This window comes from Vicugna pacos, chromosome 11 (assembly GCF_048564905.1).
Source record: "Vicugna pacos chromosome 11, VicPac4, whole genome shotgun sequence".
Lineage (NCBI taxonomy): Eukaryota > Metazoa > Chordata > Mammalia > Artiodactyla > Camelidae > Vicugna > Vicugna pacos.
The window spans coordinates 19,440,687-19,459,165 of record NC_132997.1 but is presented as its reverse complement, the minus strand read 5'-3'; the positions used below and the strand labels follow the sequence as shown (position 1 = coordinate 19,459,165).

Here is an 18,479-nt window from a genome sequence, read left to right as displayed (position 1 = left end):
TTGGATGGTTGCCTATTTTTATTTCTTCTAAAATACAGTGATTAAATATGTATATGTACAGCAGAGCATGTATAACATGTATATAACATGTACCCAATTTCCAACTTAAGAAACAGAACATAACTAGTACTTTGGAAGAGTCCCGTATGCTCCTTACATCCCACCCTCAGGCCCAGAGGCAACCACTACCTTCAAGTTTGTCTTTTTCATCCCCTTGCTATCCCTAAATAAGTTTTATATATATACACACACATATATATATATATATATACAACTTTGAACATTGAAATCATGCTGTTTGTATTTTCCCATGCCTTGTTTTCCTTAGAATTGTATTAATAAGAGTTATCTATTTTTAATGTGAATAAATGTAGTGTAATTAGTTTCACTCTTCAGTAGATGTTCTTAGAAAGAAGATATCATAATTTACTCAGCAATCATTTTATTGAAAAAATATCCGAGGGGTTTAGGTGCTGCTGCTATAAATAAAAACAGCTATGTAGTTAGCCTGGTCACCTCTGCACTAGTATATACACCTAGGGACCAAATGCTGGGTCAGAGAATATGGATTTTTAAAAGTTGGTGAAACATTGCCAGACAATTTTCCAAGAAAGTGCATCAATTTATATTTCCATTACCACTGTAAAAGAATTCTCACTGATTCACATTTTTGCCAATATTTCACATTCTTTGACTTTTTAAAATTTTCAAAAAGGTATTAATTGGTAGTATTTTGGTATTTTTATATATATATATTTGGTATTTATATATATTATATATATTTATATATATTGTATATATAATGGAATATTACTCAGTCGTAAAAATAATGAGATCATGCCTTTTGCAGCAACACAAATGGACCTAGAGATTATTATATTAAATGAAGTCAGTGACAGAGAAAGACAAATGTTATATCACCACATGATTGGTGCTATGTAAAAAAATCAGAAAAATGCACTTGTTTACAAACTAGAATTAAAATCACAGACACAGAAAAATACAATGGTTACCAAAGGGGAAAAGGGTGGGGGGAGGGATAAACTGGAATTTGGGGATTGATACATACACACTACTATAAATAAAATATATTAACAAAAAGGCCTACTGTATAGCACAGGGAACAATGTTAAATATCTTGTAATAACCTACAATGGAAAAGATTTGAAAAAGAATATATATATGTAATTGAATCCCTTTGCTGTATACCAGAAACTAACATAAAATTCTAAACCAAATATACATCAGTTTTAAAAAATCATAATAAATATTCTCAATAAAATAGTTACAGGAGAAGTTACCTTAACAAAATAAAGGACCTTTAAGAAAGCCCAATTTTACATTTCCAACAAAGAGAAAACTGCATCCTCTTCCTTTAACGTCTAGTAGATGGCAAAGATGTCCACTCTCACCACTTCAATTCAATACAGGAAGTCAAATTTATAGCATTTTAGAAAAAAACATAATAATAAAATGCAATGAAATCATATAGGAAGGAACTGTCTTTATGTAAATGGAATGATCCTGTATAGAATATATATATATATATGTGTGTGTGTGTTTGTGTGTGTGTATATATATACTCTTGCAATACTCTTGCACATATATAGAACCACAAAAGACCCTAAATCCTTAAAGAAATTCTGAGCAAGTAAACAAAGATGGGAGAAACATATCTCCTGATTTCAAATGATTAAAAAAATGCCATCATCATCAAAACACAATTTTACTGGCGTAAAAACAAACAAGGGGACACATAGAATAGACCAGAAAGCTCAGAAATATGCCCATGAATAGACAGTCAACTAATTTTGACAAGGGTATCATGAACACACAACGGGGAACCAATATTCTCTTCAATACATTTCATTGGATAAAGGGGATACACATGTGTAAGAAAAGAAAGTTGAATCCTATTTAAACCATACACAACAATTAGCCCAAAATGGATTAGCGACTTAAACGTAACAACTGAAAGTATGAAACCTCTTAAAGGAAACGTGCAAAAAGCACACTGACCTTGGATGCCTCAGGTGGGCCCTGGAACCCAGGGGGCCGCGTGGTCTCCCCAGCCAGGCTCGGTCCAGCCCAGGTTGCTGTGCGCTGTGCTCTGTGTCAGCGGGGACCCGGCCTCAGCCTCCCTGCGCAGCTGCCACTGGGAAGCACGCCGACCCAGGTCAGCAGGCGCCCAAAGCTGCCAAGCCCTGGACTCATGGGCCTCCCAACTCCCGGTAACAGAAAATGTAAAAATACATCTTCCAATCAATGTCAGACTATCACAAAGACCCAACAATATACTGAGAAGACAATGCGAACAAGAAAGGCCAGGAGGCTGAAAGGTCTTCTGAAAGGTAACTCACCGGAAGCAGGACCAGGTGAGAGGATCCCAGCAGGATGCCGGGAGACAGGGACACCATGTTGGTAACAGCTCTTCCTTCTTTTTTTTTTTTTTTTTTAACATTTTTATTGATTCATAATCATTTTACAGTGTTGTGTCAAATTCCAGTGTTCAGTACAATTTTTCAGTCATACATGGACATATACACACTCATTGTATATATATATGTATATAAAAAAAAAAATGAAACAGCTCTTCCTTCTGCGGGAGCGTCCTGAGCCCAGGATTTTCCATGGCGGCTCCAGGTGACCGGTGTCAGCCTCTGACCTGACTTCACTTTCAGTTTAGGCCCCCGGGAAGGATTCTGATTGCCTGCGTCTTATCTGACGTCACCTGTGCGCGCTGTGTGCCGCCTGAGAGTCAGCAGGGCCTGTGATTGGCCGTCTCCCTGCCCTTTCCCAGCCAAAGTCGCTCCAGGCATCCCTTTAATCAGTCCTCTTCTCTCTCCCTGACCCTAACCCAAGGACCCCTGAATGAGCCTGGAAAGAAAAGCATCCTTATCCAGTTCTGGATCTTAAAGGGTAGGAAGTTTTTTACCATTAACTGTGCCGTTATTAGCTGCAGGCTTTCTCTTTCTTTCTTTTCTTTCTTTTTTTTTTTAATCAAACTATGGAAGTTCCCGTCTGTTCCCAGTGTATAGGGTTACACTATGATTAGATGTTGAATGTTGTCCTATTCTTTACCTGCAACTATTGTGATAGTAGTATTCTTGTTCTAAATTCTGCTATATGGTTATTATATTCAGGTATAAATTATCCTATTAGGTATGGAGTTTTGTGTGTGTGGTTGTTGTTGATTTCATATTGTTTTTCATTATAGGTTTCTACAAGACATAGAATATAGTACCCTGTGCTATAAGGAAGAAACTCATTGTTTATCCATTTTATATATAGTAGTGTCTAAAAATTTGGATTCCACTTTGTCCCTTTCCACCCTCTTTGCCCCATGGTAACCATAAGGTAGTGTTGTCTGTCTCTGAAATTGCTTGTTTTGTGAATATGTTCATTTGTGTCCTTATTTTTTTCTTTAGATGTCACATATGAGTGGTATTTTTCTTTGTCTTTTTGGATTACTTCATTTCAAATGACAATCTCCAGGCCCATTCATGGTGCTGCAAATGACATTATTATATTCTTTTTATGGCTGAGTACTATTCCAATGTATAAATATACCACAACTTCTTTATCCAGTCACCTGTCAATAGACATTTAGGTCATTTCAATGTCTTGGCTATTGTAAATTCTGCTGCTGTGAATATTGGGGTGCATGTATCTTTTCAAAATAAAATCCCCTTCAGAAATAAGCCCAGGAGTGGAATTGCCGGATCATATGGTTAAGTCTATTTTTAGTTTTTTGAAGAATATCCACATTGTTTTCTATAATGGTTACACCAAACTACTTTCCTGTCAACAGTATAGGAGAATTCCATTTTTCTTTACACCCAATTTGGTATTTATCATTTGTGGACTTTTTTTTTTTAGCATTTTTTATTGATTTACAATCATTTTAAAATGTTGTTCAAATTCCAGTGTCGGGCACAATTTTTCAGTTATACATGAACATATATATATTCATTGTCACATTTTTTTCTCTGAGAGTTACCATAAGATCTTGTGTGTATTTCCCTGTGCTATACAGTATAATCTTGTTTATCTATTCTACATTTTGAAATCCCGTCTATCCCTTCCTACCCTCTACCCCCTATTTGTGGACTTTTAAATGATGACCATTCTGACTGGTGTGAGGTGATACTTCATTGTAATTATGATTTTCATTTCTCTAATAATTAGGGATATTAAACATTTTTCATTTGCCTACTGGCCATTTGGCTGTTTTCATTGTAAAATTGCTTCTTTAGGTCTCTGGTCCATTTTTGATAAGGGTTGCTTGTTTTTCTGTTATTCAGCTGTATGTGCTGTTTATATATTCTGGAAGTTAGGCCATCATTTGCAAATATTTTCTCCCATTGCATAGGTTGCCTTTTTGTTATGCTTATGGTTTCCTTTCCTGTGCAAAAGCATATAAGATTAATTAGGTCCCATTTGTGGGTTTTTTGCTTTTATTTCTATTGCCTGGTAGATTGCCCTTGGAGAACACTGCTAAGATTTATGTCAGAAACTGCTTCACCTATGTTTTCTTCAAGGAGGTTTACCATGTCTTGCCTTATGTTTTAGTCTTTAAGCCATTTTGATTTTATTTTTGTGTATGGTGTGAGAGAATGTTCTAAATTAATATACATGTCGCTGTCCAGTTTTCACAACACCACTTGCTGAAGAGATGGTCTTTTCTCCATTGGATATTCTGGTCTCCTTTGTCAAAGATTAATTGATTGAAGGTTTGTGGCTTTATTTCTGGGATGTCTATTCAGTTCCATTGATCCATATGTCTGCTTCTGTGCCAATACTACAGTTTTGATTACTGTACCTCTGTAGTATTGTCTGAAGTCTGGGAGGTTTATTCATCCAGCTTTCTTCTTTTTCTTCAGTATTTCTTTGACAATTCTAGTTCTTTTGTGATTAGAATTAAATTTGAGGATTATTTGTTCCAGTTCTGTGAAAAATGTCCTGGGTAGTTTAATACAGTTGGCATTAAATCTGTAGATTGCTTTGTAGGGTCATTTTAACAATATTAAGTTTTCCAATTCAAGAGCATGGGATATCTTCTTATTTTTAAAGTCATCTTTAATTTCTTTAATCAATGTTTTGTAGCTCTCCATGTGTAAGTCTTTCATCTCCTTGGTCAAATTATTCCTAAGTATTGTATTTTATTGGATGTGATTTTAAAGGAGATTTGTTTCTTTACCTTTTTTCTGATATTTTATTGTTACTGTAAACAAATGCAACTGATTTCTGTATGTTAATCTTTTTTTTTTCCATTGCAAGTCATTTAGTCCTCTGGCAGAAGTGAGCAAGGTCACTAGAACATTAACCTCTTTTCTAGAACATTGTAAATAGCAATGTATACATATCTTAAATTTGACAGGTCGTAAAAGTTAGGAAGCAATCATCTTTTTGATGCAACAGAAAAATAAGTAAATAAAAATTAAATATTTTAGCCCAACATTTGGTATTGATAAATCAGTAGTGTCAACTTCATATATGAAAGACAATGCAGTCTGGTTTTTAAAAAATCCTCAATGTCATGATATTTGGGATAAAAATACTTTGAATATTAACTGTTTCCTTTTTGCTTAAAGGAATATAATACAATCATCTTCAAGCTGAGACCAAAACTCATTTTCAGCTGGGGTAAAGTGACCGTTTGGTCCATGGCACACGTTACGTATATCACACTTCTGTCAAACTGAAACCTTAGGTTTATAAGATTTCATGTTATAAGCTACAATACACACTGACTAAACTGTCAGTCCCTCACAGTTTTTTAGAAAAACATCTACATTTGTCCTTATGGATGTTAAAATGTTACACCATCATTTGTTTTTAAAAAAAAAGATGCACATTCATACTGTGGAGTTATTAGGAAAATACTCTTGCAGATAAACTATATAAAGATAAAATACACTTCAGAGGTATGTGGGTTGTTTTGTTTGTTTGTTTTACAATATTGCATAAAGTCCTGAGAAATCCGAAGGAAAATACTACTCCCCATAATATAGTTTAATTACAGCAGCTTTTGCCTAGCAATGCCTAGAGGAAGTTGGACACTTCTGTTTCCTCAGGATGAGGATGGAAGAGGATCTTCCGATTCAGATTTTTTTTTTTTCTGGCCATAAATCTGTTTTCTTCAGGAATGGTTGCTGATGCCAAATCTCCATTAAGTGTATTTCCTGAACAGTGAACAGGTCTATCTGGGTCTTCAAGAGGAACATCATTACAAGAGTCTGTATCTGGGTAGGTTCTTCGACATCACTGGGAGAGTCGAAGTGTAGGCACTGGTTCTTTTATAGAGTGGCCACTCCTCTCTGAACTGCAAAAACCAAGGTGGCTGACAGAATGCTTCATCATTTGAACAGGAGAAGGTGACACAGGAGAAACTAAGGGATCCTGATGAGACAGCTGAAACATCTCAGGTTTAAACTTGGTGCTTGCTATCTTCACACATTCCTCAAGCATTGTGATCAATGTATTACATGTGGCACTAAGTAGAGAAGAGGCTTCATTCATGTTCTCTATGCTGGGAGATGAACAATTCTCATCATGGTGAACAAATTCTTGGATTGTGTGAACTTGCATTAGGAAGTCACAGGAGAGGTGAAGTTTAGACATTTTGGTTTTCAGAGATTCACTGGTTTCACTCATTTATTTTTCTTTTTCAGTCCTAGTATCAGTCAAACAGGCTTTGGAGCTTCCCAGAGCAAGCAGCCACCTTTGTCTTTCGGCTGCATTTACTGCCTTCATATAGAGATGCTGCTCTCCGGGAATGATGATTCCATTCCTGTGTTGTCTGCTGAATGGACTTGAATTTCACAAACTGCCATCTTCGTACTTCCTTTGCTCCCTTTGCAAACATCACTTGGTGAATCAGAGCAGGACAGGATTCCATCTAAAACAAACCAACGAGGCTGCCAACCTGTGAGATGGCCCACTTGTACAGAAACCCCTCCGTGCTCCAGAGCCCGGCGCCGCGCATCCTCCCGGCCCAGCGCCGGCCGCGGCGATGAGGGAAGCGCGGAGCCTGGGCAGCCGCTCCCGGGCCGCCCCCAGCCCGCGCGCGCCGCCGGGACGCGGCGGCCCTCAGAGGCCGGGAGCACGGCCGCCGCGGGGGGCTCGGGGGCCGCGAGGCGTGGGCTCAGACGGCCCCGGGCGAGCCCTGGCGGCGGCGGCGGCAGCGGGGAAACTGCGACCGCGGCCCCTCCCACTCGCGCTTCCGCTCTGTGTGTGTTAATCCTGTATCATGTTACCTTGCTGGATTGTTTTATTAGCTTTAAAAATTTTTGTGTGAAGCCTTTATGATTTTCTGTGTACAGTATCATGGCATCCTTATATAGTGATAATATGAGCTCTTCTCTCTCAGATTAGATCCCTTTTATTTCTTTTTCTTGCCTGATTATTGTGGCCAGGACATCCAATACTATGTTGAATAGAAGTGGTGAGAATGGGCATCCTTGTCATGCTCCAGATTTTACTGGAAGGCTTTCAGTTTTTCACCATTGAGTAGTATGTCGGCAGTGGGTTTGTCATAATTAGATTTTATTCTTTTAAGTTATATTCCATCAGTACTCATGTTGATAAGAGCTTTTATCATGTATAGATGCTGAATTTTATCAAATGCTTTTACTGCATCTATTGAGATAATCGTGTGATTTTTGTCCTGTCTTGCTGATGTAGTGTACCACGTTGATTTTGTATGTTGAACCATCATTGTGTCCCTTGGATGAAACCACCTTGACCTTACTGTGTGATCTTTCCTGTGTGCTGTTGGACTCTGTTTGCTAATTTTTTTTTGAAGCTTTCTGTATCTCTGTCCATCAATGATACTGGCTTGTAATTTTCTTTCTTGGTAGTTTCTTTGTCTGGGTTTTGTATCAGGGTGATGGTGAGTTCATAGAAGGAGTTTTGGAGTATTCCGGCCTCTTCAGTATTTGGAAAGAGTTTGAGAAAAGTTGGTATACATTCTTCTTTGTATGTTTGATAATATTCCCCAGTGAAGCCATCTAGTCCTAGACTTTTGTTTGCTGAAAGTTTTCATTGTTGATTCTATTTCACATCTAGTGATTGGTCTGTTCCTCTTGATTCAGTTTTGGTGAGCTGTCTGTTTATAGAAACTTGTCCATTTCTTCTAGGTAGTAAAATTTGTTGCCATATAGTTGTCCATAGTATCTTCCTTCCTTCCTTCCTTCCTCCCTCCCTCTTTCTTTTTCTTTCTCTCTCTCTCTTTCTTTCTTTCTTTCTTTCTTTCTTTCTTTCTCTCTTTCTCTCTTTCTCTCTTTCTTTCTCTTGTGTTGGTTGTAATTTCTTCATTTTTAAAATTTTGTTTAATTATTTCTCCTCTGTTCTTTTCTGGGTAAGACTGTCCAGTGATTTGTTGATTTTTTTAATTTACTCTTTCATAAAATCAGCTTTTGGATTGATTGATGTTTTCCATTGTTCTTTTAAACTCTATTTTATTTATTTCCTTCCTGATTTTTATTAATTCTGTCCACTTGCTGACTTTAGGTTTTGTTTGTTCTTCCTTTTCTTGCTCATTTAGACGGTAGGTTAGGCATTTACTTGAGATTGTTTTTGTTTTTTGAGGAAGTGCCCTCTTAGGACTGCTTTTGCTGCATCCCATAGATTTTGTGTGGTTGTGTTTCAAAGTATTTTTTTAAGTTTCTTCCTTGATTTCATCTTTGACTCATTGGTATTTTAGTAGCATGTTGTTTAGTCTCCATACAGTCATTTTTTCTCATTTGTTTTTCTGTCATTGATTTCTAATTTCATGATACCATGGTCAGAAAAGATATTTGAAATAATGTCTGTCCCCTTACATTTGTTGACGGAAGTTTTGTGCCTGAGTATGTGGTCTATCCAAGAGAATGTTCCATGCACCCTTGAAAAGAATATATATTCTCTTTTGAGGGGATATAATATCTAAAATTATCAGCCAAGTCCAGCTGTTTTATTGTGTCATTTAGCATCTCCTTTGCCTTATTGATTTTCTGTCTAGAAGATCTGTCCAATGATGTTAATGGGGTGTTAAAGTCTCCTACTGTGATTGTGTTTCCATCAATGTATTTTTTATGGCTGTTAGTATTTGCTTTATGTATTTAGGTGTTCCTATATCAGGTGAGTATATGTTAGAGAGTGTAATATTCTCATCTTTATTGCTCCTTTAATCATTATAATGTTTCCTACTTTATCTTTCTTTATGGCCTTTGTTTTAAACTCTATTTTGTCTGAAATCAGTATTGCTACTCCTGCTTTCTCGTCATTTCCATTTGCAAGAAATATCATTTTCTATCCTCTCATTGTCAATCTTTGTGTGTCCTTGACCCTAAAGTGGGTCTTTTCTATGCAGCATACTGTAAGCTCTTATTTTGTTATCTAACCTGCCACAATATGTCTTTTGATTGGAGTGCATTTAGTCCATTGACATTGATGGTAATTATTGATAGCTGTTTCTTGACATTTTGAACTTAGTTTTGCAGCTGATTTGGTATTTCTTCTTTGTTCCTTTCTTTTTCTTTTTGTGGTTTGATAATTTTCTTTTTCATTATCCTGGTATGTTTGGTTTTTGTGAGTCTATTGTATGCTTTGGATTTGTGGTGACCATATTTTTCAAATATATTAATTCATTATTCTATTTGTTTGTTTTAAACTTATAGTCATATAAGGTCTAACACATCCTAAAAAGAACGAAAATGTATCTACAGTGTCCTGCTTCCGTCTCTCACCTTTTTTATTTTTGCTTTACATTATTTAAAAATTTTTTTATTGAGTTATAGGCAGTTTACAATGTGTCAATTTGTGGTGTTCAGCACCATTTTTCAGTCATACATGCATATATATGTATATTAATTTTCATATTCTTTTTCACCATGAGCTACTACAAGATCTAGAATATATTTGCCTGTGCTATACAGTATAAACTTGTTTATCTATTCTATATATACCTGTCAGTATCTACAACTCTTGAACTTCCAGTCTATCCCTTCCCACTCCTCTCCCACTGGCAACCACAAGTTTGTATTCTATGCCAGTGAATCTGTTTCTGTTTTATATTTAAGTTCATTTGTCTTCTTTTTTTTTTTAATTCCACCTATGAGTAATATCATATGGTATTTTTCTTTCTGCATGTCATGCAACTTTCTTGGACTTTGATATCATATACTAGTACATGAGAAGTCCAAGAAACCCCAAAGTAAATATATTTGTTGAAATACAATTAAGCTAGGATTTCCCATATATTCTTGAGCAAGAAACATTTGAGAGCACGTATGTGTGTGTTTGTTCTTCACCACTGCTTTTAACATGTTTTTCTGGTAAAGAACAGGAGCTCAATCATCTCATTGTATCAACAAATTATGAGTGTGATCCACTCATCTCCACACAAACCTATACACATCTAACACCTTTCATGTAGAAATACTTTCCTCATGGCTCAGTCATTCTAAGGACACCAGAGAATTAAACATTTCTCAAGTTGATAACAATCTCCTTTAACATAAAACTACCCTTACAAAATATTTTCCTCCAACCAATTTCTTATTTTTATGCACCAAAGAAAAGAAAGTATGTTCTTCTATACACTAATCTCTAAGAAAATACTTAAAATCTTTTTCTCTGGTAAGGACAGATATTTAAAAATCAATGCATCAGTTGAAGCCTGGTTTGCAATGTCCTAAAATCAAAGTGATTGTGTTTTCTACTTAACCTTATTCCAAATCCATTTGTGTTAATGATTTTCTGCAAGAATTTTGTATATAATGAGCAGAGGCCCTGGAATTCCTCTTGCGATTTCAAGCGAGTTCTTCTCATAACTTGGTTGCACTAGGGACCTAAATCCACAGTTTTGCTCTCTAGTTAAATAAGTATAATTGAAGAACAAATACGATAGATCAGCTGCAGGCTGTGTTAACATTCTCAGGTTTCTTTAGCAAAGCACTTCTTGGTATTTCATGCCACGTGCACACCTGCACATGCATACACGTGCACAAGTAATTTCAAGGGCTGGAACTCACACCCATCACTCTTGCAATGGTGAGCTCATATTATCCAGAGCCAGGACCTGGTCTGGGGACAACGTCTTTCCCATGACATTCATAGCTCAGATAATTCCATCTGAAGGATTCTGAAAATAGAGATAACTTTTCCCCTTGAATCATCCAATTATGCCTGGTTTTTCCATCTACTGAAAGTATACAGAGAGCTCTTTAAAGAAAAAGGTGGAGAAAATCATGCTAATAATTTCTCTTTTGAGAAAAATCTGCCTGGGTTCGTGTGAATTAGGTTTCACACAATGACACCAAGGCTGGTGAAGGTTACCAGCCTGCCCTAGCCGGGACAACCTTCTCACATCTCTGAAATTCAGACCATTTACTGACCAAAGTTAGGAAAAGAAAGTGGGTCAGAGTCTAGAATCCTGAGCCTCCTGACTGCGGCCTCAAGATAAAATGCCCCGGAGCAATGGAAACATCCAGATTTCCTTCTCTAACATGACCCTCTTCTTCTTCTGATGCTAGTGGACTTCTCAGCTTCCCACTGTCACTGAGTGTCATTTACGAGTTCCTACCATATGTCATAAGCCATGGATGCCTTCCAAAGACGTTGGGAGCAAGAGACGAACAGAGCTTGATCTCAAGCCAGATTTAGGATTCTGCTTCTATTTACATTTTTCTTGGATCTAATTACTATATGATAAGCACAGCATAACAAAGGAAGCTTTGAGATGAAAGAAAATATTTTATTGCCAGTGAATATGCTCTGACTCCAAGGCAGCTTTGAAGAGCCAGGGCAAACACACATTGAGGGAAAAGCAGGAAGGATTGCTGGTCCCCAAACATAATACTGCTTTGATTTTCAGTATATTTATCAGATTTTCCTGAAACTCCTGGTGTCTAGGTGAAAGACAAGATGTGAAAGAACATGTGCTGATCGCAAGGCATAAGGCTGATCTATTTTATTCACACAGCCTTTGTGGGAAGTATGTACCATGATTTCCATTTTACATATGATGGGTAAGATGGGTCACTGCTTGAGCCCTTTCCTGGAGACTCTGGGGCGTGGTATTAAGCTCACAGACTCTGGAGTCTGACCGAAACTGGTTAAAAAAAAAAACTGTCCCTTAGTAGCTGTAGCCCTTGGGCAAGTAACTTCAGCTTCCTGAATTGAATGTCCTCATCTGTAAATTGGGGATAAAAACAGTACTCACCCCATAGGACTGCTATCAGGCTGCAACAAGATGGCACTTGAATGTGCCGAGCAGAAGGCTGGGCACCCGGTTTACATTTCACTAACATCTGCATTCCTGTTACTGCCACGGCATGCTGGCTGTTAGGTGGGCTGCCCCCTGATGTGACCAGGAGTAAGAGGGGGAAAGAACTTGAGTCATAAAGGGCAGAGCCACTCACACCCAACCTAAACCTACTTGGCTTGCAGAGGCACACTCCAAACCCAATCACTCATTCAAATATAAAATGTTGTGATAATACTGTTGCCCTCAGACTATTCCGTATAGAACTTTGAGGTAGAAGGACGGAAGCAGGCAAATGAGGAACTCACAAAATCAAATCAGGGAACCTCCTCTTCAGAGGGGAACTTAAAGGTCTTTATGCCAATGTCCTCAAGCCCAGCTGGTCTTCAGAGCTGGCCGGGATATAGCTGAGAAACATGGGTAGATCCCTCAGCCCTTCTCCAGCAGATTCTGAGTCAGTTAGCTAGGGACGATTTAAGATACTGTCTATTATATACAAAAGAGATAAATGACAAGGTCCTACTGTATAGCACAGGGAACAATATTCAGTACCTTGTAATAGCCTATAATGAAAAGGAAGAATATGAAAAAGAATATACATATATGTATAAATGAATCACTACTATACACCAGAAATTAACATAACATTGTAAATTGACTATACTTCAAAAAAAAAAATAGCCCCAGATTCTGATGATCATCCAGGAAGTTTGGTAAACCATGATCTAGTTCCATGCATCCTTTCAGCTCCATCTTCCTCCAAAAGAAAACAAAAACCTCGCCTGTGCCCAAGGTTCCAGAATCTTCTACTATCTCCTTCACAATTTCCTCTCTAGTCCCTGTTTACTTATATTTTAGTTTATGCTGAATATTCAGATAAATATATTAAGCATTACATTTAGTACAAGAGGCAGGATAGCAGTATGGATTTTGGAATCCTTAAGACATGAATTCCAGTCCAAGCACTACTGCATGCTTGTGTCTGACCCTCAGACAGGTTGTTTAACATCCCTGGCTTTGGAAAACAAGGTTTATTTCAGTCCCTACAGGATAGGGTTATCTCAAAGATTAAATCAGCCAGTATTTAGAGCATCCCTGGAACACAGTACATGCTCAATAAGTGTCTGTGTTCTTACTCTTATTCCAGCTGAAGTAGTTCCTTTGCCTCACCCTGAACACAGCTAACACTGTCTCGCAAAGATCAGCCAAAGAACAGGCCAGGGACATCCACAGCTGTCCCCCCCAAAAGGTGAAACATGTCAAAACACAGAAGCTTTTTGCTGAGGGTAGTGCCCGAAGTTCCTGTGGATTGCGTTTTGATCCCATCACTGAAGACCCATGACACAGATAGAATCAGATAATGATGGCAGTAAATAATGATAGCAAATTATTATTTATTTTCATAAACACAGAGTGTGTGAGTCCCAGTGAGTTACACACATCGCATGCCAGCGTTCACTTGCAGGGCGGTCAATCAATGGGAGATCACAACATCCCCCCACCAAGACAGGAGGGGGAGAGATGGAGTAGAGGTGGAGAAATTACCCACACAAGAGTGACATGTGCACAAAGTTAATCTCATCCAGGGGCAATCTGGGTGCCACTGCGAGCCTGTGAATATGGAACAGCCTTGATTTATTTTGCACTGCGGTAGCTAAACATTTCATTGTTATTTGCAACAAACATAAGGAAAGGAAAGATGAAACTGTAAAAGGATTCGCTGTTAAGCCCCCAGAGCAGCAATAAATCATAAAATGAAGTCTAGAAAAATTAAAAATGGGTAGGGGAAGACAGGCTGTCTGTACTATGAGGCCTCTGTTGTCAAATCATAAGCCCAAAATGAAAACCTAAGGTGGTGATGGTTGATTCTGATGCAACCTGTAACTTGCCCTGAGACTGGCTTGGGGCTACCCATCCCCCAGGGGTGAGCATCACCACATGGTCACCAGAGGGGCAGTGAGAGGGCATAAAGGATGTGTCTAGATGGAAAGCCTTTTATTTTCAATTCTGCCTCTCAGAGCCTCAGTTTTCCCCTTTCATAATGGGGATAATCACATCCAGAACATGAGAAAGAGGGAAAGCACAACTCATGTCCTACTTGCCTCCTCAGGTCCTTGGGAGAATCAGATGAGACCCCTCAGCATAAAGGACCATCTGTCATTCAAGATGCATCTTGAAAACTCCTTCCTGGTCCTACATCTTGTTCTATTTGTTCTTCCTCTGAACTGCTGTGACAATATCCTGTGCTCATCTCAGTACACTAACCCAATTCAGTGTTTCTCAAAATGTGTCCCAGGGATCACCTGTATCAGGATCACCTGGGGTCTTCTATGAGGGGTCTTGTCAATGATGTCATTTGACTGGGTACAACTCAGACCTTCAGAACCAGGTCCCTAGTGAAGAGGCAAGTGACTCTTCTAAAACATATTCCCAGGGACCATGAGAGGCACTGTGGTTTGAAAACCACTGCTTTAGTGAAATTCATGGTGCAGCCATTGGCAATGTGTCCCTTCCTTGGTCCTTGAGGACAGAGAGCATGTTTCATTCATCTTTGTAAGACTCACTCTGTACTATGTACTTAGCACAGTGCCTGGCACATAGAAGGGACTCAATAAACAGGAATTAAAATACATTGAAAAGTTCTACATGTCAGATGCTTTCATCCTCATTGTTGTCTAGATCAGGGACCATGCAGTAACAAACAGTCCTGTGCAACATGATGGGCAGGAGCTCCGGGATCAGACAGACCTGTGCTCCATTCTTGGCTTTGCCACTTATTACCAGTGAGGCCTTAAGCTAGTGCTCACCTCCCACAGTGTCTGTTGACACATCTGTAAAATGGGCATAATGCATAAATCACAGGACTGTGATAAAGAATGAACTGTAAAATGTACATAAACCTGCTCAGTGCAGAGTTAGTCACTAGGAAGGGCTGAATAAATGTAATTGCTATTATTAGTGAACATAAACCAGTGATCTGTTCCATCAGTTCTCTAGGAAACAGATCAGACATCTAAACTAGTTGTTTCACCAAAATGATCACTTTGGGGAAAGCCTATTTAGTCAATCACACAACCTGTTAGCAATACTCCTCAAGAAGTTCCCTTCAGGAGAAAATATTTGCAAGTGATATGACAGATAAGGGGTTAATATCCAAAATATATGATCAGCACAACAACTCAACATTAAACAAAACAACCTGATTAAAAAATAGGCAGATCCTGAACAGACATTTTTCCAAAGAGGAAATGCAAGTGGTCAACAGGCACATGAAAAGTTGCTAAACTTTGCTGATAATCAGGTAAATGCAAGTCAAAACTACAATGAGATACCACCTCACACCTGTCAGAATGGCTATTACCAGAAAAAAAAAAAACTCAGCAAATGTTGGCCAGGACGTGGAAAAAAGGGAACCCTTGTACACTGTTGGTGGGAATGTAAATTGGTACAGATACTGTGGAAATCAGTATGCAGGTTTCTCAAAAAGCTAAAAATAGAACTACCCTATGACCCAGCAATTCCATTCCTGGTTATATTCCAAAAAACCAAAGGTACTAATTTGAAAAGATACATGCACCCCAACGTTCATAGGAACACTATTTACAGTAGCCAAAACATGGAAACAACCTACATGTCCATCGACAGATGACTGGATAAAGAAGCCATGGTATATTTATACAATGGAATAATACTCAGTGAAAAAAATAAAATAATGCCATGTGCAGCAACATGGATGAACATGGAGATTGTCAGTCTAAGTGAAGTAAGCCAGAGAGAGAAACAAAAATACAATATGACACCATTTATATGTGGAACCTGAAAAAAAAAGGATAGTGGTCAGCACCCCTTAGAGGCAGGGGGCCTGGTGTCTGTGGCAGTGCCGGGTACCTGGTAGACTCTGGTCCAAGTGAAGACTGTGAAATGGAAGCTTGGCTGTTACCACGTTCCTCGTGTCATGAGTGAGGTGTTAGGCCACCAGAAGGGAGGGCAAGTGAGACGTCTACTTACACTTTTTACTTTGTAGTTTGATTTTCAGTCAACAATTTCAAGTGAATATCTTAAGCATATCCAGTGTTGTGCTAGGCACTTTGGGAAATATAAAATGCAGGTAATACCCTTCCAGGAGCTCCCAAGGATTTCCTAAAAGTCATTCTACAGTGATGATCTGAGGAAGCAGTCAGATGTTCATTAACTACATGGTGTGAAGGTCTTTAAGGTATCACACATCAGCAGAGAATGCACAATAAATCATCATCCCTTTGTTATCTCAAAATAGTTTAATTATAGTGATTAAATCCAGGGTAGGGAAGAAATAGCCTATGAGAAAGATCTAATATTATGGTTTGCAGATACCAGTGGCCAGTTGCCCTTGATATTTTTTATCCTGTTTTTTTTTTAACACCTGCAACAAAAGAATGGCTGCCAACAGTAAAAAAAGGTATCTTTTACCTTAACTTTATAATAAATAAATTATATATATATATATGTATATAGCTGCATGGTTATCAGAATCTCTACAATATAATAGAATATTTATCTTACTAAAAGGAATGAAATTGAAATAATGTTGATTTTTTTCCAACAGCCTTTTTGAGATATAATTCACATACCACAATATGTATTCTTTTAAATTGTTCAGTTCAGTGGTTTTTAGTATAACTACAAAGTTGTACACCCATCATCACTAATTCCAGAGTATTTTCATCATCTGGAGAAGGAAACTCTGTGCCCATTAACAGTCACATCTCATTCTCCATGTCCCCAGCTGCTGTCAGCTAATTTGCTTTGTCTGTATTCTAAATTTTTCATATAAAAGAATTTGCATATTTGCATATTCAAAAAATTTCATATAAAAGGAGTCATGTAATATGTGGCCCTTTGTTTTATGTCTGGCTTCTTTCACATAGTATAATGTGTTTAAGATTCATCCGTGCTGTAACATGTATTCATATTTCATTCCCTTTTGTGGCTGAATAATATTCCAGTGCAGAGATACTTCACATTCTATTTATCCACTCATCGGTTGGTAGATGTTTGGATTGTTTCTGCTTTAACTGTTATGAATAACTCCTTTGAATATTCACAGAACAAGTTTTTGTATGAACATAATCTTTGACTTCTCCTAGTTATATACCTAGGAGTGGAATTACTGGCTTGTATTGTAACTCTGTTTAGCTTTTAGAGGAGCTGCCTGTTTTCCACACTATCTGCCCCATTTTGCATTCCCACCAGCAGTGGATGAGTTTAGTTGCTCCACGTCCTTGTTAACAGTGGTTACTATCTGTCCTTTGGATTAGCGCCGCCCTAGTGGCTGTGCAGTTACATCCTTACGGGTTTGATTTGCATTTCCCCGTGTGATGTCTGATGATGTTGAGCATCTCTTCATGTGCTTATGGGCAACAGTGATTCCTTAAAACTTTTTCCTTCAAGTAGTTTCCTGTTTAAGTTTATTCAGAGGATGACAAGTTGACATTGGTGTGCTGTCCCCATTCTGCTTCTGTCTAAGGCTTTGGCAGACATCCCAAGATGTAAAGCCCTGGGTATAGAAGGCCTTCTCACCCTCAGGTAATTTACTCTGGGTGTGTTCACATACGCTTCTTTGTCAAAACTTTCCATTTGTAAATTTTGTTTTCCCTTCTGCTTTAACCCATAGTGAGTGGTTTTAGTTAATACTGACATTGGCATTTTTTAGCTCTTAATTTTATATAAGAAAAAAGTAAATTAAAAAAACTATTATTCATATAGTTGAACTTGTTTTGTTTTATGAATTGCTAATTTAAATATATGTGTAATTTATACATATATATACTAATATATATAATATATAAAGCTATATTAAAATATATAAAACTAACACATATATAATGTATACTAATATATGCTAGTTTAAACATACCAATATAAGTGTATTTATATATTTATATAAATTTAATCTATTTAAACAGTAATTTAAATATATTAAATACTAATTTAAATATATTGAATTTATATAAATATATACTGTTGAATTTTCACCACTTAAAAATAAGGCCAGTAAGTTGTTTTTATTACCTTGGTATGTAGGAAACTAGAGATAAAATATCCAATATATATGAATTGTCAGGCTGGCCCTGAGCGGGCATTCGGGACCCTGGACTCCAGGAGGGCTCCCTCCAGGCCCCCCTCCTCCGCCTGGGGAACTCAGTTCAAGCTACTGATGTTAGCACTTCTCCGTTACAGACTCGGCTTA

The 18,479-nt window shown here is 37.8% G+C and overlaps 1 pseudogene; it reads right to left on the bottom strand.

The window, feature by feature from the left end:
* Positions 1 to 6,073: 6,073 nt before the first annotated feature.
* Positions 6,074 to 17,628, bottom strand: LOC140699884 (pleckstrin homology domain-containing family A member 3 pseudogene; annotated as a pseudogene).
* Between the last annotated feature and the right edge of the window lie 851 nt (positions 17,629 to 18,479).